Source organism: Canis lupus, chromosome 23, assembly GCF_048164855.1.
Source record: "Canis lupus baileyi chromosome 23, mCanLup2.hap1, whole genome shotgun sequence".
NCBI lineage: Eukaryota > Metazoa > Chordata > Mammalia > Carnivora > Canidae > Canis > Canis lupus.
Window position 1 is genome coordinate 36,299,038 of NC_132860.1, and position 25,574 is coordinate 36,324,611.

At 39.8% G+C, this 25,574-nt stretch overlaps 1 protein-coding gene across 31 annotated transcripts in view; it reads right to left on the reverse strand.

Moving 5' to 3' along the window:
* DLG2 (discs large MAGUK scaffold protein 2) overlaps positions 1-25,574 on the reverse strand; it is a 1,975,849-nt gene that overhangs the window by 314,153 nt on the left and 1,636,122 nt on the right. The window contains exon 1 of one of the 31 annotated variants that reach the window (XM_072794874.1): positions 14,133-14,186. The exons of the other annotated variants lie outside the window; for them this stretch is intronic. The gene's annotated coding sequence lies outside the window, so the exon portion shown is untranslated. Of the gene's footprint in view, positions 1-14,132; positions 14,187-25,574 lie in introns of those variants that run through there. 31 annotated transcript variants of the gene reach the window in all.

Consider the following 25,574-nt stretch of genomic DNA (forward strand, 5'->3'; position numbering starts at 1 on the left):
CTCACAAAACATTTCTTCTTTCTTAGTATTTTTTTCTTATATGATTCTCTTTCTAACATTTGAGGATAGTTTTCTCATTTCTAGGTCAAAGGACCTCACTTCCTTCCTCGTCTTTCCATATCATTCTTACCAAATGACCACTTGCCTCAGCTTACATACTTCTAGTGACAGGGAACTCTTCCTTTCCTTAGTATGTCCATTCCATTTTGGGGTGGCTCTTATGAGTGTTATTTCTAGAATCTTGATTTTATTTAATACCTGATCAGAGACTCAGCAGAATGCATGTGAGGTGAAGTATGACAATGGGGATATTTACTAATGGCTATTAACCTTTTTATTTTTTTAAATATTTTATTTATTTATTCATGAGAGATACATAGAGAGAGAAAGAGGCAGAGACACAGGCAGAGGGAGAAGCAGGCTCCATGCAGGGAGCCTGACGTGGGACTTGATCCCGGGTCTCCAGGATCACGCCCTGGGCTGAAGGCAGGCGCTAAACTGCTGAGCCACGTGGGCTGCTTAGGCTATTAACTTTTAATGTATACCCAGTATAGTATCTACAGGTAAACACAGTGCTGATACAAGTTTTGTTTTTAAAAACTAACCATTTTAGTTATTTCTTTTTCCAATTTAAGAGAGGAAGTGAAAGTGAATGGCATATAGCTATTATAAAGCAATTCACCATTCAATAACTAAAAAAACGTAATTAAGCAGCAGGGGGGAAATGCTATGACAGGAAAAGGGGCCCTACTGAAGGTGTGAAGGGGTATGAGAAAGTTTTCTGGAGGAAGTGAAATCAGAAACAAGATGTGAGTGAGCTATCCAGGTAAGGATGGGTAGGAATGCCCACAGAGGGCTGTGGAGGGAAGTATGGGTAGAGGAGTGGCAAGAGTATTCCAGGTAGAGAGAGGAGGGACATGTGAAGGTCTGGAGGTGGGATGGGACTTGACACATCTGAAGAAAAGAAAGTAGTTGTTAGCAAATGGCAAAGAGGGGAAAAAGGAGAGTAGGAAGGAGGTGAGTGACAACAAGGGAGAAATGAAGGTGGTGGTGATGATGATGATGATGGTAGAGGTGGTGATGATAGCTGACATGCACATAGCACTTACTCTGTGGCAGGCAATGTTCTAAGCATTTCCTATTATTAATTCCCTAACCCTCATAATATTTCTATAAGTAAGAACACATAATAATGCCCATTTTACAGAGGAAGAGATTGAGGCACAGTAATTAAATAGATCCCCCAGGTCCACTAGTTATAAATGGCAAAACCAAGACTTAAACTCAGGCAATCTGAATCTCTCTCTGTTTTGCTTGTGTCTCGTGATTTTTCTTATCCTTGAAATTGTCAATAAAGCTTGATACTGAGTAAAATTCCTAATCATTCCTAACTATGACATATTAATGTTTTCCAAAGATCTGGCAATCAGCATGACAAGCCATATCAGCGAATGTAGAGTTTATTTTGATGTAATGGCGAACCATCTCTCAACTTAGAATTGAGAAATATTACGTTACCATCACTCCTATACCCTAGGAGCACTACAGCCAGAGAAAATGCAGGAGGTGTCTGCTGTTGCCAACCCTGCTAAGGGCCTTTCAGATGAACTGATCACTTTGGAAATGCTTCTCAAAGGGCAGTGCCACTGCTTGTGGCTGCTTTGGTTTTCCTTAAAAAAAAAAAAAAAAGATTTTATTTATTTATTCACGAGAGACACAGAGAAAGGCACAGACACAGACAGAGGGAGAGACAGGTTCCATGCAGGGAGCCTGATGCGGACTCGATTCCGGGTCTCCAGGGTCACGCCCTGGGCTGAAGTGACGCTAAACCGCTGAGCCACCCAGGCTGCCCTGCTTTGGTTTTCCATCTCAGCTCAAGTCATTTGCCTGCTCTGAGAACTGTCACAGGAAGAACACTGGTTTAGAGTTGGAGGGCCAGTATTCAAACCTTGATCCTGCTATTTCTTAACTCCAGGACCTTGGGTAAGTTACCTAACCCATTTGAGCTTCAGTTTCTCCATATGCAACAAAGATATTAATGCCTATTTTGCTGGTTTGTTGTCAGGATGATTGGAGATAATGCAAATAATGCACTTAATACTTCACACACTGAGTAGGTCATCAGTGGTTGCTATTCCTACTAGAGCATATCTATTACCTATGAACCAGGATTTTAAAATGGCTTTTATTGGCAATAATAAAATCAAAGTATAGATTTAGTGTAAGATTGTCTTGGAATAAAAGTAGCTAAAAACTACAAATTTAACTGAATCATCATGAAAAAATGCAAAGAGGTGACCCCGTGGGAAAGGGGGAGATAATTGGCACCAGATTTCAATTAAAACTAGTCGGTACAGAACACAGGGGGACTATTTCAAGTACATTATTTCATAGCGGGGGGTCTAGCTGGTACATGGCATGGGGCAGCAGGGAAGAAACTGGGGCAGAATCCAAACTATTTCTACTTTATTCAGAGAGACTAGGGATAATAAGATAAGCAAATGTACTACCAGTGAATTAAATGAATGTAGAAGGCTCCAACTTTTCTCAAGGGGGAAGAAATCTATTCTCATTTTCTTAAAGTAATGTGATGTAGTGAGGTAGAAATTTGTGTTTAGTTGCTAACTCTTCCACTAACTTACTCAGGCCAGCCACTGAGCTGCTGTGGAAAACGGAATGTTCCAGGCCCCACTGTCTCTAGGTCCCCTGTTATTTGAAATTTGATGATTTCCATGGCTTAAAAATAACATCTCAGAAGTGTTTTATAGACAGTAGTAAATTGTTTTCACATCTCATATTTCTTACCTAATAAGTTTCTTACCTATAAACAAATATAATAAAAGCTTCCCATGTATTGACTGATCCTTATCACATGCTTGTGAGGGAAGTAAGGAAACTATAAATACCACATTTAATCTTAAAGTGTGTGCAAGCTGGAATGGCTGCCATAGAACATGGAGAGAAAAAACATGGTACCCGCAGAAGTGGACCTTGAATGCCAAGTTAAAACAATTTTTTCAGTAAGTGGTGGTGCTGAGGAGGGGATGGTTTAACACAATTGAAGCATTTAACACAATTTGACTCACATTTGGGCTAGGATAACTATGGCAAGAGTGAAAAGTTGGAGTTGAAGAACTAAATGATGAAAAAGAGGATAATGAGATGGGAGACTATTGCAATATTATAAATTGTTGATGATGCAAGGCTGAATTAGAAAATTGAGAATGGGGACACCTGGATGGCTCATGGTTGAGTGTCTGCCTTTGGCTCAGGTTATGATCCCAGGGTCTTGGGATCGAGTCCCACATCAGGCTCCCTGTGGGGATCCTGCTTCTCCCTCTGCCTATGTCTCGCCTCTCTCTCTGTATCTCTCATGAATAAATAATTAAGATTAAAAAAAAAAGAAAATTGAGAATGGAACTGTGGGAAAGGGCCATAGACTTGAGAGAGGACACAGAGAGAGGTTCTAGATAGCTGTTCTCAAATACTTCTAGGGACTACATAGAGTTTAAATAATATTTATAATAATGTGAATGTTTGGAAATGGAAGCTGAGAAAGGTCATCAGGGGAGTGATGATATCATTATTCAGAATGGGAATGCAGGGTAGAAAATGAGTTTGGACAACAGGATAACACATTTTACTTTGGACACGTTGAGTTTGCTATGTCTCTTGGACAGCTACGATTTTGCTGGTAGTGAAGAAATAACTATCTGAAGCTTAGAGAAATAATTAATGTTAATAATCAATTTAGTCTGGGGATCCTTAAGGTCAGTCAGTACCCTGATGTGACTAGCCCCAGCTGTAGAAGAGGCTTGCTGTACGAAGGTCAGATTAGTTAGCAATAGCGCCTGCTATATAATAAGGATATATAATTATTAGCTATTATTGACACCTCCCCTGACACACACAAAGAGGATGACCTGGACTAGTATAAAATTATCTCAATAAAGACTCAGCAGAGCAATGAGAAGTACTAGGGTTATAGGTACTGAAAGAGGGAGAATGGCACTCTGGAAAGCACTGCCTTAGGAATTATGAGTCCTGAGTTTCAGTCTCACCCTGCTGTTAGCTTATTTCACTTTGGGAGTCTATTTCCCTCTCAGGGGCTCAGTTTCTTCATATAGAAAGAGAGCCTTATACTAAATCACTGAGGTCCCCCATCCAGTGTTTAATAAACAAATATATTCCATGCTCAATATGTATTCTGTTGACAACGTGAGAAAAGCAAACAGTTCATTTAGTGATAACTTTCCAAACACCCTCCAGCATGTCTCAGAGTGAATAAACTATAAATTGTGTTTGAAGTGGAAATTTCTAATTAAGTTTCTTTTTCCTCCTGGAGGCTGTTGCGCTTGTTGCAGAGTGATAACATTTCTGACAGTAGCTGCATGAGAGCTCAAGACCAGAATCCACCTGGAGCAGAGGCAGAATGAAAAACTGATACTGGATATTTACACAGCTTGGCAGTTAAAATTAACATCCCTTTTAAATTTGGCTTGCTGATGCAAAAATAAACATGTATTAAAAAAAAAAGAAAAATGTTTTAGTTTACCAGGACATATAGAGAGCTGATCATTTTGAAGACTTTAACTAAAAATAATCCAAATATTTATATATATGTTTTTATTACATAATTATATATTATATATTTATACATACTTTTATTATATACTTATATATTATACATTTATATATAATTTTATTTTATGTATTTTTATATTTACATTATATATTTATACATATAATCTCACATATATAACATAATTTTTCAAACCCAATTTAGTATAGGCTAAGACAATAAATAACAGGATTCCTGTGTTTTGAGTACAAGAATATATTGCAAGAGTATGTAAGCAAAAATAGTTGAAGTCTTCCTTATAACATCTTATATAAATACAAGATGATACTAGTATTTCTACCTCTGATTCTTAACTCTAGACTTGTAAATCTATGTGCTTACTTCACTTCTCCAGCTGGATGTCTAAAATTTTTCAAACTTACCATGCTCAAAATAAAACATTTTAAAAAAGATTTTATTTATTTATTCATAAGAGATACACAGAGAGAAGCAGAGACATAGGCAGAGGGAGAAGTAGGCTCCCCGTGGGAAGCCTGATGAGGAACTTGATCCCAGAACCCCAGGATCATGACCTGAGCCGAAGGCAGATGCTCAACCAGTGAGGCACCCAGGCGTCCCTCAAACTCAAACTCTTAATTTTCTCCTGAACTTGTGTCTGGGCAATTTTGCCACCTTCAGCAAAGGAGTAATACGACCATTCACCACTCAAACCACTCAGCCAAGAACCTACTTGCCAATCTTAATTCTCCTTCTTTCCCACCTGGCCATGCAATCCATCAGCATGTCTGTTTACTCTAGCTCCAAACCATATTGCAAGTCCACTTTTTTCCAACTCCCCCATCCCTCTTGGCAAAGCGACCACTTCTCCCAGGTATATTGCACTAGGCCCCTGATTGGGCTCTCTGCTCTCACACTGGCCCCCCATGCCCCCTCTATCCTTTTTGGCCCAACAACCATTGGGATCTTTTCAAAATATGTATATGTATATCAGACCATGCCTCTCTCCTGCTAATTTTTTTTTTTTTACACCGACTTCTTGGTGTACTTTGGATACAATCCAAACAACTTGCCTTGACCTTGACCAATCCTTCTCATTCTATCTCATTCTGGCCTCTGCCTCCCTCACTATTTCACAGGCACAAGGGCTTTAGATTTGCTTCACCTAAGTCCAATTTCCCTCCAGCCTTGGGTCACTCGTACCAACTGTCTTCCTTAGCAATTCTTATATTTGACCCCTTATTTTTATAAGTCTCAGCTTAAAGACTGTCCCTTTTAAAGTAGGCTGGTAAAAAAATAAAAATAAAAAAAAATAAAGTAGGCTGGTAGCCTATCTTTAACACCCTTTTTCAATTTCTTATGAAACTTAGGTCCACCTGATATTTTGTGATTATCCCACCCACCCCAAGAATAGCTTCCTGTGAATAGGACCTTTGTCTCTTTTGCCTCAATACTTCTAAGGCCTACAATACTACGCAGATATTTCACAATACTCCTTGAATTAATAAATGATAGCTACTAGATCACATTATTTTATTTAAGTAATTAAAATCTGACCACCAGTTATTGCATACTTATTATGAGCCAAATGCTGATCAGAGTCCTTTTCAGAAGGAATTTGTCCTTTATGCAGGAGAATGGTTGATTAAACTGGAGTCACTAAATCTGAATCCTTGGGGGTGGGGTCCAAGAATCTTTTTTATTTATTTTTAAATTTTTATTTATTTATTTTTAAAGATTTTATTTATTTATTCATGAGAGACAGACAGAGAGAGAGAGAGAGAGAGAGAGAAAGGCAGAGACACAGGCAGAGGGAGAAGCAGTCTCCATGCAGGGAGCCTGACGTAGGACCTGATCCCGGGTCTCCAGGATCACACCCTGGGCTGAAGGCAGCACTAAACCACTGACCCACCCAGGCTGCCCCCAAGAATCTTTATTCTTAAAAAATTCTCTAATGACAGATGCTCAGTCAGATGCAGGCAGCTCTGTGGAGATGTAGCTCCTTGTCCTCTATGTACTCTAGCTGCTCCTTCATCATATATACTTGATTTTAGTCTCAAGTTGTACTTTTACTCTTATGCTTTACAAAAATCTCTGGCCCTTTGAGCCTCTATCACCAATGAGGACATAGGTGATAGTGAAATGGCTCTGGAGCCTTCTTTAAGATATGCTCTGGGAGGGAATACATGAACATGGAAACAGTGGCCCATACCACCTACAATAGACCCATTTTCTTCATTCCAGGGTTCTGTCTACATACTTTAGGCATGGGTGTCTGTTGGTACAAGTGTCTCTCTCAGCTATGTAAAGCTGTAGATATGACAACCTTGAAGCCCCCATCCCATGTCTCAATTCCCCTGAATACATGGTTCCTAGGGAATCACTCACTTGCAAATCACCCATGCCCCCAAACTGCTCAGGCAAAAGGTAAAACTTTGGGGTGTGAGGCTACACTTCTACCTTCTGAGATCTGCTTTGTATCTCACACTCTAAGCCCTCTACTCTGGGATGGGATGTGTGTGCTTCCCAGGCCAATGGATTCCCTCAGGTTAGTGTCAGATTTGAAGCTGAGGCCTTTCCTTGATGGATGGTGGTAATAAAAGCAACCTTCTGAGTTTGCTTGGCATGTTCTTACTTTTGAAATCAAGGGGCTGACTGCAAATGCTCAGTCATTTTTTTAAAAAAAATTAGTTTTCTGTGGTTTCTGGGTTTCTGATATTGAACTATTGCTAAATTTAATCTACTGTTAAAAACATCATAAAAAATCATCAATAGGGAATTGATTAAATAAAGTATTAGGGAATATGATGTAGCCATTAAAAACAAGGGCATACATGCCTAATATTCTCATACCAACAAATATCTGTGGTATATTGCTAAATTAAAGAACTATAACAAAACTATACATATATAGATAACCTTGATTATTAAAAGAAAAAGGAAGGAAGGAAGAGAGATAGATGATAGATAGATAGATAGATAGATAGATAGATAGATAGATAGATGATATAGAAAATGCCTGAAAGGCTACACAACCAAATGCTAAGAGAGGCTTTAGTGGGCTATGGTCTTGAGGCCATGATGACTGGGGTAATGCTGAAGAGGAAAGAAGAGATTACATTTTATTTTACAGTCTTTAGTAGTGCCTGAATAATCCTTAAGTGAACATGTATTGTCTTATAACAATTTTCAAAGTTATATAAGAAAAGTTTTAACTACTGAATTTGAGATTTGTGTTACTTTGACAGTAAAAAAAAAGGGTTGCCAAGACACACTAGAATCACAGTGACGTTTATAGAAAAAATGTAAGTTATAATCAAATATTCATGCATTACATAAAGTCAATGAACAGAGAGTTTCTGATCGTCTTCTTTGTGACAGTCATTGTACGGAGCTTTGGAATGTATTGGTGAAGAAAGCAATGGCTCTGCCCTCAGTGGCTTAGGATCTAAGAGCAGTTCTCCACTGGGCATGGAAATGTGGAGGAGGGGGGATATTCTTTGTTCTTAAAATGTCAGAGTCTGGGGTGAGCTTTGACATTAATTGTGCAAGGCGCAGGCATGTTAAATGTTCTGCAAAATGTGGTACAGTCACATGCAGTGAAAAATTGTCCTTTCAAAAAATGCAGTCGCACCTACAATAAGAAATACACATAGATATGCTAATTCCAAATGAACCTCAATGAGATTATACATGGAAGAGGTTCTTGGTTTCTTTTCTTTTCCCCTTGCATGGATGACTTTAATCATAAGCATTAAAATTAATTTTAATGGAAGAAAAAACCGGTTATATCTGTCAAATAGTCCGTTTCTAAAGTATTGAAAGGCTTCAGTAGGAATAAGGTGCTAGTGGAATTATCTTGGTCAAAAACCATGAAATGCAGAACTCTAACTCTAGCTACTGCGTGCAGAACTCACCTGATGTTTGTTTCACTATAGTTCTTCAGGATAATGACATTCTTTTGTGTTTGTGCTTATGTGTATCTTGGCATCTGATTGTTGTCTATAATTACATCGTCATTTCTCCTACTTATTCCTTACCTAAAAATAAGGTTATCATCTCACTGCCTAAAAGCTCCCAGGAAACAGGTTTTCCGAGTTCAGGGAAACTGTGTCAAGGACTCTTGAATCCTCTTTCCAATTGTTATACAATTAGATGAAGGGGAGGAGACCTGACAGGCACAAATGCTGAATAGAAATCGAATTATATTTACCACTATTGCTGAGAAATGATATTTATTCATCTATTGTCCCTTCAAAATATTTTTACTTTTCTTTTTTTTTAATTTGCTACTCTAGCTCTAAATCTCCATCTAGACTACTGCAATAGACCCCCTTCCAACTATTTATTTTGAAAAATTACAAACTACAGAAAATTTTTGAAGAACTGTACATAAAGATCAAGACATTTTCCTCAAGATTCAGCAATTGTTAATATTTTGGCACATTTGTTCTCTCTCCCTCTGGCTCCCTTTCCTCTGCCTGCCGATACACACATAAACATTCACATTTGTTTTTTCTGAACCCTCAGAAATATATGGCAGACATCCTGCTACTTCCAAACCTAACATACCAGCAAGGCATCTCCTCACTATAAAGATATTTTCTGCACAAACACATTATCATTACTAAATCAAAAAAGGTAACAGCAATTCTATACCATCCAATATACTATACCTAGTCAAATTTTCTCAGTTGTTCTTCAAAATGTCTTTTTTTTTTTCTTCAATCCAGGGTTGAATCAAGGTTTATCAATTGTGTTTGGTTATGTCTTTACTCATTATTAACCTAAAAAACCACCTTCTTTTTCTTCTTTATGACCCTGAGTTTTTTCTTTTCTTTTCTTTTTTTCTTTCTCTAAGAGTTCAAAGTAGATATTTAAAGACTAAATACATTCTGGTTTTGTCTGTTTCTTCCTGATCAGAATCAAACAATTTTATCAAAATCTAGTGAGTAACATTGTGTAATTCTTACTGTATCACATTAGGAAGACTAAAATGTGAGGCTCACTATTGGTGATAGTAATTTTGGTCACTTGGTTAAGGACCACCAGATCTCTCTAAAGGCACCTTTAGGGACGCCTGGGTGGCTCAGCGGTTGACCATCTGCCTTCCGCCCAGGGTGTGATCCTGGAGTCCCCGGATCCTGGAGTCCCACATTGGTCTCCATGCATGAAGCCTGCTTCTACCTCTGCCTGTGTCTCTGCCTCTCTCTGTGTCTCTGATGAATAAATAAATAAAATATTTATAAAATATTTTTATATAATATATAAAATATAAAATAAGGGCACCTTTAGAATGACACCTCCAGCAAATCTGGAGGGTAATTTTTTGAGACCACATGACTATCCTTTTTCTCAATAAACTTTCATCTCAATATTTCTTAGCATCTATTGACTATGCTTGCCTAAAACAACTATTTTACTTAGGGTTGGAAATTGGTGATTTTCTACTTCTCCATTTCTGCTGGAATCATTAGCTGGTATTCTGTGCAAATAACTTTTCCTTTATTCTTTTCTTTCAGTATCATGAAAACAAAACTCATGTTATTGTTTTTATTTATCAAGATACAATCCATTACTGTGTAGTAGACCTTTTTTTTTTTTTTAAGACTTATTCATCTTATTTTATAGAGGGGAGAGGGGCAGAAGGAGAGGGAGAGAGAGTCCCAAGCAGGCTCCAGGCTGAGGGGGAGTCCGATGCAGGGCTTGATCTCACAACCCTACCACGACTTGAGCCAAAACCAAGAGTTGGACACCCAAGGCGCCCTGTGAACTAGACTTCTGATTGACCAGCAAACCTTCCTTTAAACTCTGTCTCTCTCTCCCTCCATTACTCCTTCTGTTTTCTCTATTCCTATTATTTTGACAGCCATCCTATATATCATGGACAGTCTACTTTTCTTTACATACTGTTTTTCACATTTTACATATGATGCAGATGCTCATATTCTTCTAAGTTCCTCACTGTTTGTTGGTTATGTGAAAATTTTGTATCTTCCTTTTTAAGATTTTGCATAATCTGGTTTTTACTATACCTCTCTCTAGTCTCATAAGACCATAGATTTCTCTGATGTAAGGGAACATGAGAGTTGATCTTGTCATTCCTCCCATTTCACAGGTAAGAGTACTGAGGCCCAGGAAATGAAGTCACTTGCATGCTCCTCTGTATTTGTGGCAAAGGTCAGATGAGAATGCTACTGTTTGCTCCCCCATATTATTACATACCTCCTCTCCCTAGAAAACCCTCTGCTGCAACCAGAAGCTTCCTGCACATTCCTAGCCCAACACCATTCCTTATGGACCTCTTTCTCCCTGTCATGCTTCCTGTTCCTTAGGATTACCTAAAGTTTCGATCTTCCTTCGTGTCCTCATCAAGTTCTACGTTTCCAGGCCTCCTATTAATGGTCTGTACACTCACTTGGCCATTAGTCTCATAACCTGGCATTATTATATGGATTTTTGTCCCCTTATAGTGCTTTATTATTTTTGTTAAGTATAGAATTCAAGTTCATTTTATTTTATATTTTAAAATATTTATTTATTTAAGAGAGCAAGAGGGAGAGAGAGCACAGAAGGAGAGGCAGAGGGAGAAGCAGACTCCCTGCTGAGCAGGGAGCCCAACATGGGCCTCGATCCCAGGACCCCAAGGTCATGACCTGATCTAAAGGCAGATGCTTAACCGACTGAGCCACCCTCAAGGTGCCCCTCAAGTTCATTTTAAATAATTACAATAGGGGATCCCTGGGTGGTTCAGCGGTTTACTGCCTGCCTTTGGCCTAGGGCATGATCCTGGAGTCCCGGGATTGAGTCCCACATCGGGTTCCGGGCATGGAGCCTGCTTCTCCCTCTGCCTGTGTCTCTGCCTCTCACTCTCTGTCTGTGTCTCTCATGAATAAATAAATAAGATCTTAAAAATAAATAAATAAATAAATAAATAAATAAATAATTACAATAATGCAAAAGAACAGCAAGGAAAGTACATCTCTTTTTTCAATTCTAACTTTCAAGTAACCACTGGTAATAAATTGAATATATAACTTTTATGCATTTTTCCCCACACATGGATAAGTGTGGGGAAAGCTATAGTCCTGATGTCTAGAATAATACTAGATACATATCAGTGACTGAATGTATATAGGTGCAAAAATATTTATATTTATCTTCCTATATAGTTACTGTCTTCAAAAATAGATCACACCAGCAGTGTTATGTAATTTGCTTTTTTTTTTTAAAGATTTATTTATTTATTTATTCATGATATAGAGAGAGAGGCAGAGACACAAGCAGAGGGAGAAGCAGGCTCCATGCAGGGAGCCTGATGTGGGACTTGATCCCGGGGTCTCAGGATCACGCCCCGGGCTGAAGGCAGGCACCAAACCACTGCGCTACCCAGGGATCCCTGCTTTCTTTTTCAATTTAAATTACTTTTTTTTTTAAATGAATCAGTGTCAGTAACTAGACCATAAGCCCTATGAAGGCTGTCCTAGCCAATGTTTTACTTTCCTTGTATTCCCAGGATGGGGCACAAATTTCCTTCCTCATAAACTATTATTTAGAGTGATTACACTTACATGTGCCTCATGAATCTCTTCCTCTACTCTGAAGAGGTCTTAAGCTTCCCAAGGACTCCTTTTCCTCTAAGGAAGCATCATTAACCAAAAATTTGGTGGCCAATTCCATTGGCTAATAAGGAAAAGGAGACAAACTAGAAAGTGAAGACAGGAGAGTTACTGGAGGGGATATGCAGGATAATGACAAGGAGGATCTTAAGGATCCTTTCTTTAAGGATGGGCATTTTTTTTTATGTTGGAGCTGCCATCTTGAATGTGGCCTCTTCAGGGAAGTAGACCACACAACATAGAACCTTAATTCTCAAAGTCAATGATTTTATGAAAAGTTTCTTTCTCATCATTGGTAAAACCAGAAGAAGCAAGAGATAGAGTTCAAAACTCTCTAAAACGGCAAACTCCATAAAATCAAAAGGGTGAGGAAGAACTGCATCCTCTGGAATTATCTCTCTTTCATCACTGTATTTGTTCTCTCAAGTATGTATCAGGGCTTCTTAAAAGCAGCCAAGACTGTGTGTAATCTTTTACCTTCAGTCCCAAGTGAATATTGTAAACATCAGAAAATTTTCCATCTACACAGTCAGAGAGGTATTTTCAGTCATTTAAATTTTTCTAATTACTAACCAATTCCCTCCTTCCAGCCCTCCCAATTTAGCGCACAGAATGTTGCTCCCCACAGAAAACAACTCCCCAGCGAAGTGAGTTTCCATGGTTAGTTGCCAGAGCTCTGGATGTGAACAAAGCCAAAAAGCCACTCTGCCTGAGAGAAAAAAAAAAACATCAAGAAATCAGGTTCCACTGCCATGGTTTGGTTCCTGTCACAAAGTAAATGCTCAGTAAATAATGAGAAGGATGGGGGAAAAAATTGAGGAGAACAGTAAAGAAAAGAGAGAGGAACAAAGAAGGAAGAAATCCAGTAAAATTGGCTTTCTTCAAACTGTGACCAGAAATTTAACTGTGGGGGCAAAGAAGTTACTGATAAGGGTAATACCAGTAACCAAATCTTGAGCAAGAGGGTACTATGCTGTGCTTGTTAATGCTAATCCTTCCAAGAACTTTTCTAAGGTCAGCTTTTAAAAAAAGGAAGAGGGAATCCCTGGGTGGCTCAGCGGTTTAGCGCCGCCTGCAGCCCGGGGCGTGATCCTGGAGACCCGGGATCGAGTCCCGCGTCGGGCTCCCTGCGTGGAGCCTGCTTCTCCCTCTGCCTGTGTCTCTGCCTCTCTCTCTCTCTGTCTTTTATGAATGAATAAATAAATAAAACCTTAAAAAATAAAAAATAATTTAAAAAAGGAAGAAATTGAGGCACAGAGAGGTTAAAAGCCTCTGACCCCGCAGAAGTGGGTTAGAGCTCCGATGTGTGTTATACAGGCTGTGTCCTTCTCCCTAGACTCTGGCTGCTCTCTCTGTGAGCCTGGCTGCTCCGGCCTCAGTTCCTCTGATCGCCACCAATGCCAGGGTGCTGCTGCATTGACCCCACGCCCAGCCCATCCCATCCCATCCCAAGATGTCACAAAAGGATGACTTCTAAGGTAGCTGCGTGCGCCTCGACGGCCGGGCGGGGCCGGGGCGCGTGTGGTGCAGCCGCAGCCGCCCTCCCCTCCCGGTGTCCCCGCGCGGGCCGGCCCCTGCGGCAGCAGCTCCGACGCCCCGGGCATCCCCGCGAGCTCCGCGATGGTCCCCGCCCCCCGGACCCGCCGCGACCTCGGGCTCGGTCCCCGGCGGAGCACCTCCCTCCCGCCCGGCCGGCCGCCGGCGCTCCTGGGGCTGGCAGTGCCGCGGAGCCCACGCACGGAATTCCAGGTTCTTGGAGGCCCCTGCCCTCGGCTCCCCTCGGCAGCCTAGTCGCGTGCAGCCTCCCGGTGCTGCTCCCTCGCCTGCCAGACGTCCGGCCGCCGGGCGAAGTCCCCGCGCCCCGCGCCCCGCGCCCCAAGGCCGGGCCCCCCGAGGCGCGCCACGGCTCCGACTCCCGCGCCCTCGGGCCTCACCGGCGCCGCGTCTGCCTCCGCGGCCACGGTCCCGTCGCTTCCCCCGCCTTCCCTCGCCGCGGCCGGCTCCGCGCCCTCCCGCCGCCGCGCCCTCTCGCCCCCCCCCCCCCCGCCCCCCGCCTCCACTCCCCGGCTACGTCCTCTTTTCCCTCCGCTGGTCGATTTCTCCTGCTCCGTGGCGAGGAGCCTACGGCTCAGCGCTCACCACCTAAGCGGAATTTTATTCTGCATCTGAAGTGCAAGCCGACTTTCTGCGAGAGCCCTGTAATTACACTAATAGGAAATTAAAAAGTTTCCTTATTCTACCGTTAGTACAACTAAAACACTGGCTTGGCTGTCAACTATAGGCAAACCAGAAGAGCTTGCTCTGAAAATGAAATAAAATCATCTCTGCTTGCATTTCCAAGTGCTGCTTCAGGCTGTCTTGTTTATATTTGATGCTCTGTGGCTCCTTTAAGGCAAGGATAAGCCTTAACTTAGGGTTTTTCTTCATTGGGCTTCTAGGGAAGCTCCCTGTGATTTATAGAGCCCTGGAACTGCTGGAAAACCTTTTTTTAAAAAAACCCACTTGTTCTTTCTAATGCAGAGCGCTGTTGCCTATCAAGAAACTAATAGAATGTTTGCCCTCCTTTTTAACATTGCTGCTAAAACCTAAATAATCTAGATTCCAAAGTTGCCTCCCCATTTGCCCCCAGCTCCTTACCTAGCACCAGCCACTTAACAGCAGCTTAAATTTGGGCTTTTGGATGTGGGCATAGTTCAAGGCTTACATCACCTTCATGGTAACCTCCATTTCCTATCCATCCTTCACCAAAAAAATCATTCCCTCTTAAAAGCATGAAAACATCATTGTGTTGATAGAATTTTAGTATATGCCCCAGATACAAAGTATGGGGTTGAAGAAGCACTTAGGGGAAAAGTCACATTGGAAATGTGAAAGTGTTGATTGAAAACCATGAACATTAGATGACAATAGGTGATTATGCACACATACCACCCATTTGCAGAGAATATACAGGTTTTAAATATTGCTCCTTCTAAAAGCCAGGTATCATGAGAAAGGGAAACCAGGCAAAAGGTATGACTTTTTCAATGAATAAAAGATAAAATAGATGTAGGTAAAAATAATAAATCACCAAGACAAGTGTGTATAATTGTACAATGTGTTCTTTAGGATAACATATGTAAAAGTATCTGTTTTATCTATGAAAATTTACCCTTTTATTTTCTTCTTTAAAGCTGGCTTATGGGTGTCTGGCCACGTAAGTTTCCTTTCCGGACTTTGAATATACCCCAAAATCAGTAAATGGGTGGAGTTCTCTAAGCAAAAAAAACCTTTTGCCTTACAGGCATGATATTCCTGGCTAATATTGATCTTTAACAATTACACGTATGCAATAAAACAATTAACTTTATTATTTCCTTAAAGAAAGCAAGCTGTCCTGCGCTTAGTTCTATATGTATATATATAGTCATATATACACATATGTATTTATCCTAGGAATCAAAACATACATAGGATAATTCCCTATTTTAGATTAGTGCTTTTATGTTCCAATAGGTGGCAAAATCCAGAGACTGGTATGTTTTCCAGAATGCTCAATGGACAGGATTTTGTCACCAATTAGCTTTGGAATGTTGTACTTTAGCTCCTTCATTTATTAAACACACAAACATTGTGCAAAGGAGTCTGTGAGGTTCCATTCAGAGTTATGATTCTGTGATTCAATCATGCAGTTAAAAAACATATATACTGTAAGATATTTGATTCCACAAAGAGCTATGTAGTTATTCTGCTTACTTCTATTATAAAAGTCATTCATTTATTTACTCATTCAAAAACTCATTCTAGAAGCATCTATCTGAGATTTAATTATGTTTCAGGTCCTATGGCATGTCTTAAGGATGCCAAGGTTATTTAGATACAGCCTCTGTTGTATCCTCTAAACGAGGATCTCCTATCTTATAGGATTTCATCTCAAAGATTGTAATTGTAGAAATTCAAAGTTTCTATGCAAGAAACTTAACATGTATCTATATTATTAAGTACTGATGAGAATCAGTATTTCATTTTGGAGAACTGTTTACTTCTCTCTCATGATCTCAGGATTTTGAGACTGAGCCCTGCATTGGGTATCGCACTCAGTGAGGAGTCTGCTTGAGATGCTCTCTCTCCCTCTGCCCCCCCACCCCTCCCCCCCACATGCACGTGCATGCACACTCTCTGTCTCCCCAAAATCAATAAATAAATCTTAAAAAACAAATCAGTGACAGATTTATAGTGTGATGGAAGAGAAAGAGTGTGGGTTTTGTCCACTAGATTCAAGTGTGGAATTTTGGCACTGTCTTACACCCACCGTGTGATTCTGAACAAGCTACCTGCTCTGAGACTATATTTTCACATCTATGAAGTGATGACAGGAATATCTACTCTCAAAGAGTTGCACAGTAATATTTGGAACTGAATAAGATAAGATGATGGATACAAAAACTACTCAATGAATGGTGGTTGTTGCTTTGAATATGGAAAGTTAGAAAACATTCCTGCCTTAATATTCTTTTCAAATAAGTAAACCAATACAAACAGCTTTTTTGGCCTAACCCCTCTGAAGACTCTTTGCATTCTACATCTATGGCTGTAATCTCTAACCAAAAGATGAAGGACTGAGACATCTGTGGGGATTCTATGAGTACTAGATGGATACAAATCCATATTAGTTTGAATATTAGTTTTAACCATACAAAATTGCCAGTATTTGATTTGACCTACAAAAGTGACAATTTTGCATGGTTCAACTTAATGCTATTAGTGGATGATACTACTAAAAGCAAATTTTAATTTTATACTTTTTAATATGAATGGCATATAATATTTAAAATTTGCTTTGGGGGATTATTTCCTGGTTTTAAAAAGTGTAATGGGCAAAATATATGTCATTTGCTTTTTAGATTAAGGAAAAAATGGTAAAATAAATCTGCCTCATTTTGTTTTTCCAGAATTGTTTTAGATGGCTCAAATTTGAGTTTGATGCTGGGGAAATTTCAGCCTCAGGCAAAGGATAAGAGACATTAAAACTCATTTATTGTTGGCTATTAAGAAAAAGAGTAAATCCTTGACTATTTCAAGGGGACGACATAAGAATGTCAGCTAATGAGCTGAAACTTGTTCTGACTGTGACATATTACTGAACAAAAGATTAGAGGAAATTAGTACGAAGGAGAGAGAGAGAGAGAAATCTCATTTACTTTTTTTTTTTTTTTTTGGCTACGTATGTGGGAGAGTCAGAGGATTGGGAGTGCGTAGGAGAAGTGTGAGAGGATATGTGGGAGAAGAAGTGTTTAAAATGTTCAAAGGAAACTAAAATGAAGACATGAAAATGTACGCAGGGGTAGAGGTTTCCAAAACCAGTGATTCAGACAAGTACTTCCAGTGTTGCCATTAGTATCCTTTACCAGTAGCTTTTGAACTTCTGTCCATGCTCTCTACTGGGCTGAGAAAGCTCTACCTTCTTGATAGCCACTTGTTATACTGTCACCCTTGCCTTGGGAAACCCAATTCAAATCCTACTTCTCTGAAACTCCCCCTAGTAAGTAAAGGACATTTACTTTCTCTGTCCTTTAACTTAACCAAATAAAAATACTTCATTTCTTCCAACTCCCTCTTCCAAGTGTTTTGCAAATGACCGGTGTTTGTGTTCAGCTGTGGTGTGTGAACTAAGAAATACATCTGTACATCTGACATGGCCTGTAGATTTATTCTTGGTGTGCACCTGCTGTGATAATCCCTAAATTGGTGCTTGCAGTAACAAGGCAATCTTTGCTGGAAACAATTTTGGCATTTTCATGAAAGGACTGCCATATTTAAGATCCACTGTCTCACCTTTCAGTTTGCTTTCAGCAACATTCACAAAGACAAGTTCATCACTCAAGCCTTTTAATAAAATAGTGATAGCACAGGCTATTCTAGCCAATCTGGTTCCTATAATGGAGACCTTATTGCAATGAATTGTAAGTAAACTCCATTATAAGTTTATATTTATACTTGACATTGCCATCTTAGAGATGAGGGTGCAGGGCTAGCTGAGCCCCAGGCAGGATATCTGTCTCCCACAGGAGACACAGAGCTTTCCCTGGGCCAAGGAAATACCCTCCTGCAGCACCCACTCTCTGGCTAACTCGTAGGACTCCCATAGCCCTGCTCATGGCAACTCAAGAGATGAACAAGAGATGGCTACTACAGCTGCATGAGGCCAGCCCCACCTCTTCTAGGCCTTATGGGGCCCTGCAGAAAGGACTTCTCATGTCTGCTCAGACAGAGGCAGTCAAGGGCTTCTCTAGCAAGTGAATCCTGAGTTCTACCATTTTACAAATACATATTGACTTTCATGTTTGAAATGCATAATGAGCCAACATAGATCCCTAGATTTATTAGTTTTCGATTTTTAGTGTGTATGCCAAATTAGAACTGCCCTTTCTGACTCCAGAGCAAACATGCTTAAGAATCCCTGTATCTAAAAAAAAAAAAAAAAAAAAAAAAGAAGAATCCCTATATCTAACTTCATTTGCCTTGATCTCTCCCTCTTCAGGCATCCCAGCTTTCCTTCCACTTTCTAATATATCATGTACATTCAGCCTAGAGTCCAGAAGCATGTCCCCTTCCAAGGCACCAACATTAACTTGCTGTAATTAGCTTCTAGATAGACACTGTGGCAGCTTATCAGATGGCTACCTGTGGTCACCTAAAACCAAAGAATCTTTTTCTAAGGAGTTGCTACCAGATGTCTCTATTCTAAACTGGTGCAATTAATTTTGGGAACTGTATTTTCCTAGACTGTCTGCCTGGGCAAGGAGTTTTGCTTGCCTGGTAAGTGGGAACAGTCAACAAGTACTTATAGGATTGGTGTCGGTAGTTTGCTTTCTTATAGGAACCTGTTTTTCCATTGGAAGAATATATTCCCCGCTAGTTTTGTGTGAAGTTCAAATTAGATAATGCACAAAATATAAGGTGATATTATTATCACAGATAATGTAGGCTTTAATACCACACGACAGAAGTAATTATAACTTAAACCTGTAATCACAGAAACTACAGCCTAGAGGTCCTATAAACTACCCCAAACATAAGAGAGATCATCTATCTAGATTTTATTTAGAAAAAAATTGCAATTGTTTGCCCTTTAAAAGATGTTCAACATTTGCTTTCATTGCCCTCTAGTGGTTGTTATACCAAAGACGGAACTACGTTTTTGACATTTTTATTTTTGAGATATTTAGGCACAATCTTATAAACATTCTTTAGATACTGTTACATTACATATATTCCTATAATTTGGTAATAAGTTAAGAGCCAACCTATAGGGACAGTACTTAGCACTGTGTCCTGCACAATCTAGATGTACTAAGTCGTGCATTAGTGGTTATGCATCATTTCATTGTCTTCACAAAGAACCTACTGATTTAAAGTAATAACCTAACTTTACTCATTTAGTAACTATTTAGAGGATATCTATTATGTGTCAGAAGCTCAAGACAGACATTTTCCCGGCTTACACCAGTGAGAAAAATGGAGTATTAAATATGTCATTGCAAATTAGCATGGCAAGCGTGATAAGGAAAGAACTGGGTATATGTGTGCATTAGGAAACTCTAACCTGGGTATGTTTCTGTGTGTCAGGGAGGCTGGGGTGGGATATGAGAGAGGAGACATGAGAAGGCACTTTGAGAGTATAACAAGTACCCTGAAATCTGAAGGATTAATAGAAGTTATTCAGAAGGATATCGGGTGGGGGGATTATTCCAAGGAAAGACATGATGCTAAATGAGGTTAGATAATAGAGAAATGAGGGTTTTAGAGATGGGGGCAGACAAAAATTTAAAAAATCTATATGGGGGAATTTAGCCCTTATTCTCATGACTAATTTATAACCAGTGGACTCTGACAAAGCACAAATGCGTGCATGGCCTTCACTTTTTATTTTTGTTTTTTATTTTTATTTATTTATTTTTAAACAAATTCTGTCTTTTTTTTTTTTTTTAAGATTTTATTTCTTTATTCATGAGAGACACAGGCAGAGGGAGAAGCAGGCTCCATGCAGGGAGCCCAACGTGGGACTTGATCCTGGATCCCCAGGATCAGGCCCTGGGTTAAAGGCAGTGCTAAACCGCTGAGCCACCAGGGCTGCCCCTATTTTTGTTTTTTAAAGCTCCTTATTTAAAGGGAAAATTCTAGTTATTAATTATAAAGTAATTGTTTAAGAAACTTTCAGTGTGTCCTTTTCCAAACACAAAGTTCAAGCATACATTCCTAGAATGCTGGAGCTGGAAGAGCCTTGAGAAGTCATGAGTTTCCCTGGTTTCACTTTGGATGGGAGGGAAGTGTGTGTCAAGGATTTCCTCAGATTTCACCTGGCTGTACCTGGAAATTGCTTTTCCTTGATCTCAGATTCCTCAGTCTACAATTCAGAGGCCTACCTCATGTCCCATATCTCATGTCTCATGGGCTCAGGGCATTCAGAATTCTTAAGCACCTGGCTTCTCACCTCTGTACTGGACTGCATGCTCTCCTTTTGTGATCTGATAAAATGGTGGTTTATCTTAAGCTTGCAGGAGGATCTGGGAGGGTCTTCTTATTACTAATTAGAGTGCAAATCCAACCCAGAATGCCAGTCAGGTTTTGCTCCAATGAAGGAATTCCCTGGCCTCTCTGTCCTTTTCTTATGACATAACTCTGTGTGAACTGACTCATTTCTTCTAGACTAAAAGCATCTTGAGGACATGACACATGGCTTAGTCATCACTATATCCTATAAAACAAAGTAATTTGGGCACTGAAAGTCCCTATCAAGTTTTCTGTAGGCACGGATGGGTGGATAAATGAACAGAGTGGGAGATCTCATTTCCTAACAGAAGGTTTAAGTAGGTGTTAGTAAGGGAATGATAGATATATTATCTTAATAACTTGTATTAGATGTTTTGCAAGGAGGAATATGATTTTATAAAATACAATGGGGAGCCATCTGAGTTGAAAGGAGAGTCTTTTAAGAAGGAAAGATGAGAGTTGTACTCTTTTATGTAAAAAAAAAAAAAAAAAAAAAGACCATGACTTTGAAAGTAGTAAGAGATTAAGGAAATCAGGACAGACAGAGAAAAATCTGGCCAACATGGGAAAGAGAAAGATATCTGACATTCAATTTAAGTTTTTTCACATGTTTGATGTAAACCACTGCCATCTTTTTGAGCCTAATGTACAGTCTACCACACACAAAGGGGATACTAATGAAGACTTATTTATGTCAGACAGAGAAAGAACATGCTTTCCTGTGACATTCACAATTTCAGAGATAACTAACGCATGCACATGTACAATGAATAGGAAGGCAGGTCGAAGAATGAAAGAAACATGTAGTTTATACCTTCCTTAATTCTATCATAAATGTGTCAGTAGAATAAAGATATATGAAAAAAATGAGCCACAATTTAGTCATTATGTTACACAAAAAACATGAGAGATGTAGGCAATAAATGTGTTTGTAGTTTGGATCACAGCATCATTTCCAGCATGGTACATCAGGAAAGTTTGTTTCCAGGGTAGACTTAACACAGAGAAATAACAAGCAATTAGATTATATGGAAGATTTACTACTGGCCCTTCACTGATCCTTCTCTTTCCTTCAAGCAGTAGAATCACTGATCAGTCCCTGTTAAGAAAGGGATAACATTTCTCATTTTGAGGTTTCTCAAGCAATTTTGGCTTCGAAGAGCTCCTGGTTGATTCTCAGTGCTTTGTTACTTGTAAAAATGGGACTCCCTCAATATTAAAAAAAAAAAAAAAAAAAAAAAAAAAAAAAAAGCAAAGCCATACATACTACTTTTAGTTTTTAATCCAGTTTTTATTCCTGAATTATAATTTAAAAATCTAGCATTATGGTAACCAGTTTTAAAACTTAATCAAATACGATCAGGGTGGGACGCCTGGGTGGCTCAGCGGTTGAGCATCTGCCTTCAGCCCAGGGCGTGATCCTGGAGTCCCTGGATCGAGTCCCACACTGGGCTCCCTGCTTCTACCTCTGCCTCTGTCTCTGCCTCTGTCTGTGTGTTTCTCATGAATAAATAAATAAAACCTTAAAAAAAAAAAATACAATTAGGGCAAAATCCCAGCAAACAGGTCAGCGATCATCAGTGTACACAGTTTTATGCAAAATCTTTTACTGCCATCTGGTGGCATTCTCAAGGAATAACATCCGTCTCAACAGGCTATTTACTACATATCTTCGAGTACTAGGTTTGTATTCCACAGTATATGAAAGTATCTGGGAGGTGTATATATAAAAAAAGAGCAGCTAAGTGTCCAGGTTCCCATTTAATTTAACCACTTTGGATGCACTACTTAATTTCTCTGTAGCTTGACTTCTTCACGAAAAGTACAAATTATAATAATGGTGCATCCCCTGTCTGTTTCAAGTTTGCTTTGAGAATTAAAACCTAACATTGGTCTATAAACCAGAAAGTATTCAGAAACAATCAATTTTTTATCCTTGTTATCATGCAGCACCACTAGATCGACGATACTAAACATTTTGTAAGCAACAAGATAGATACGGTTCTGACTGAAGAGTCCAGACCTTAGTGCCTGCCTTCAGAGGGATTTATCTTGTCTTCAGGGCTTTGGGGACAAGAGAGTAGATGTTTCAGTAAAAGGAATCCCTGGAGATCATTTCTCCTGGAGCAGATAATGACATGGGTCTGGGGACTGAGGAAGGGGTATTTTCTTTTCTACTGGTTTACTACTGTGGCTTCTTCTGCTACCCTTGGGGTACCATCCACTGATTCACACTTCAGTCATTTTCTTGTCACCTTTTCAGCTTAGTATTTTCTCTCCCAAACACTTAAGTGTTGGAAAATGGAGGCAATGTGTCAGATCCTAGATGACACTGACAACTTAAAAAAAAAGTCATCTGTGCATTTCAGGGAAAAATTTGCAACCAAACCCTCAGAAGATCTTTCTTCCCCTAGGGAAGGTTTCTTCAAGTTCCTCCATTCACTATTCAGCACTCACGGACACCTCTGTGTGCTTAACATTGGGTTAGGCCCTGGGACGCAATTATGGTCAAGGCACAACTCTGTCCTCAAGGAACTCAAACTCTGTTGAAGAAATATTTATGAAAATGAACCAAGACCAAACCAAAAACATGGGGTGTTATTTAGCTGTGGGGACACAGGGATGGGGGAGGAAGGGAGAGGCTGTTTCCCTGTATATCTGAGCTCCACTTACAGTCTCTTGTATGTCCTTTAATTTTGCCTCCCTCCCTGTTCAATAAATCTCTCCCTTCTCTGAACTCTTGAAGCTCTTATAATAATTAGTTCACCTGGTGGTCATCTCAGATGTTTTGCTTGGTTAGTTTTCACCAAACCAATCTCTGGCATACTTTCCTACCTGCAACTGATCTTTATAATTAGAATCATTTATAATAGGCTATGGCTTCAAATATAATCCTTATTCCTTCCTGCCTGATAGGTTTTTATAATTTAATTTAAAAAATGTACTAAGCATCTACTATATGTTAGGAATTGTGGTTTTAGCAGTTCTGAGGCATTCAGTTTTGAGACATTGTAATTTCAGAACATGAACACCTCAACCTCCACCACCATGGGAATTTCCATGGAGACAAGGTAAGATAGGATTTTCTGCAGGGGAACAATTTGTAGTATCTAGAACTATTGTAGCATCTGTCTGTTCTTACTCCTTTCTCCTTCCCAAGATTCTCTTTATAATCCCATATATTATCCTAGTTCCTTCTGCCTCTTAATATGGTCTTATTTAAGAATTTGTCCTCCTTCTTCCTGCTCTGACCTGCCATTAGACTGGAGGCCCTGGAGGGCAAATAAAGAGAAAACTCCTTATTCTTTTTTTTAAATATTTATTTATTTATTTATGATAGACATAGAGAGAGAGAGAGGTAGAGACACAGGAGGAGGGAGAAGCAGGCTCCATGCTGGGAGCCTGATGTGGGACTCGATCCCGGGATTCCAGGATCACGCCCTGGGCCAAAGGCAGGCACTAAACCACTGAGCCACCCAGGGATCCCCTTAACTCCTTATTCTTAAAGTTTGCCATGTCATCATGATCTTCATGTGAGTCTCAGAAGGATCCTTTTCCCATTCTGCATGTGTCTCTCCTCTCTTTTCCATTAGCCTGCATGAGTTAGGTGAGTCCCCCAACCTAGGCACTAGCTGGTAGTTCATACCTCATGATCCATGATTGCTGCTGCTTCAAGTACTGCAATTGCATAGAACCTGGGCAGAGGTTAGGAAGCAAAGGCCAAAGTGTCCCTTGGGAATCTGGGGGTAGTAGAAAGGGAAATAGCTTATACAAGGGTAGAGTGCTGCCAATGGGGTGCTCATTGACTCTCCTTTTGTGTGTCAGCTATTGAGAACGGTCACTCTATATGGGGGAATGAATGCTGGTGGTGGCAGCGGTGGTGGTGATGATGATCAAGGTTATACTTGATGTCAAGGAACTTATTATTTATTTTAAACAAAATAGTAGGATGAGAAGACTAAAACAATGTGATTGTTCCTTTCTATCATATCTGCCATGCATTATAACCATGCTCAGCTGGCTCTCTCCTAGGTTAGCACTCCACAAAGGTGGGATCAATGTCTGGTTCAACACCCTCTTCCTTATAGCACCCGGCATAGTACTTGAGTTATGCTTTCATATTCAGCACAAAGTACGAGGACCTGTTCAGGAGCCAGGAATTCAATGGTAAACACAATGGATCAAAAAGAGGTATTCAATTAATCAAAGAATAAAAAATAATAATTTGTCATGTATATGATGTGTTTTCCATTTCTTCCACTCAATATACATATATTTAGGCGAACTGATAAATAAATCACTAATTTCCCCCTTCTACATCGACACACAAATACTGTTTCTATTAACATTAAAAAGTTGTTATAAAAACAAACAAAACTCTACCCTCTAAGTGGCCATCCCATTCTACTTAGCCCTTCTCAGCAAAACTCAAAGGAGATAACTGCAATCACTGCCATGAACTTCTCTGCTATTCTCTTAGAAATCTGTTCTGTAAGGATTCTCACTCGATTATACTACAGACACTGCTTTTTCATTTGCATCAGTAAGCTCTATGCTGTTAAAATTCAGCAGTTAATTTTCAGTTCCTGTCTTGGGTGACTGACCAACAGCATTTGAAGCAGTTGGTCCCACTTTCTGGAAAAACTTTTCTTCTTAGCTCCCAGGTTCTACCGGATTCCTCCTCCTTTGCTGGTTCCTCCTCTTCTCCCCGAGGAGGACCTTTGTGTGCTATAGGCTCAGTTTGTCTCTACCTGTTACCTTCTCCACTTGGAAGATAGTCTCCAGCTCAACCAGTAGTATCTCTGCTTGTTTCATGTTCAGGTAGAAAATCTTGCAGTCATCCT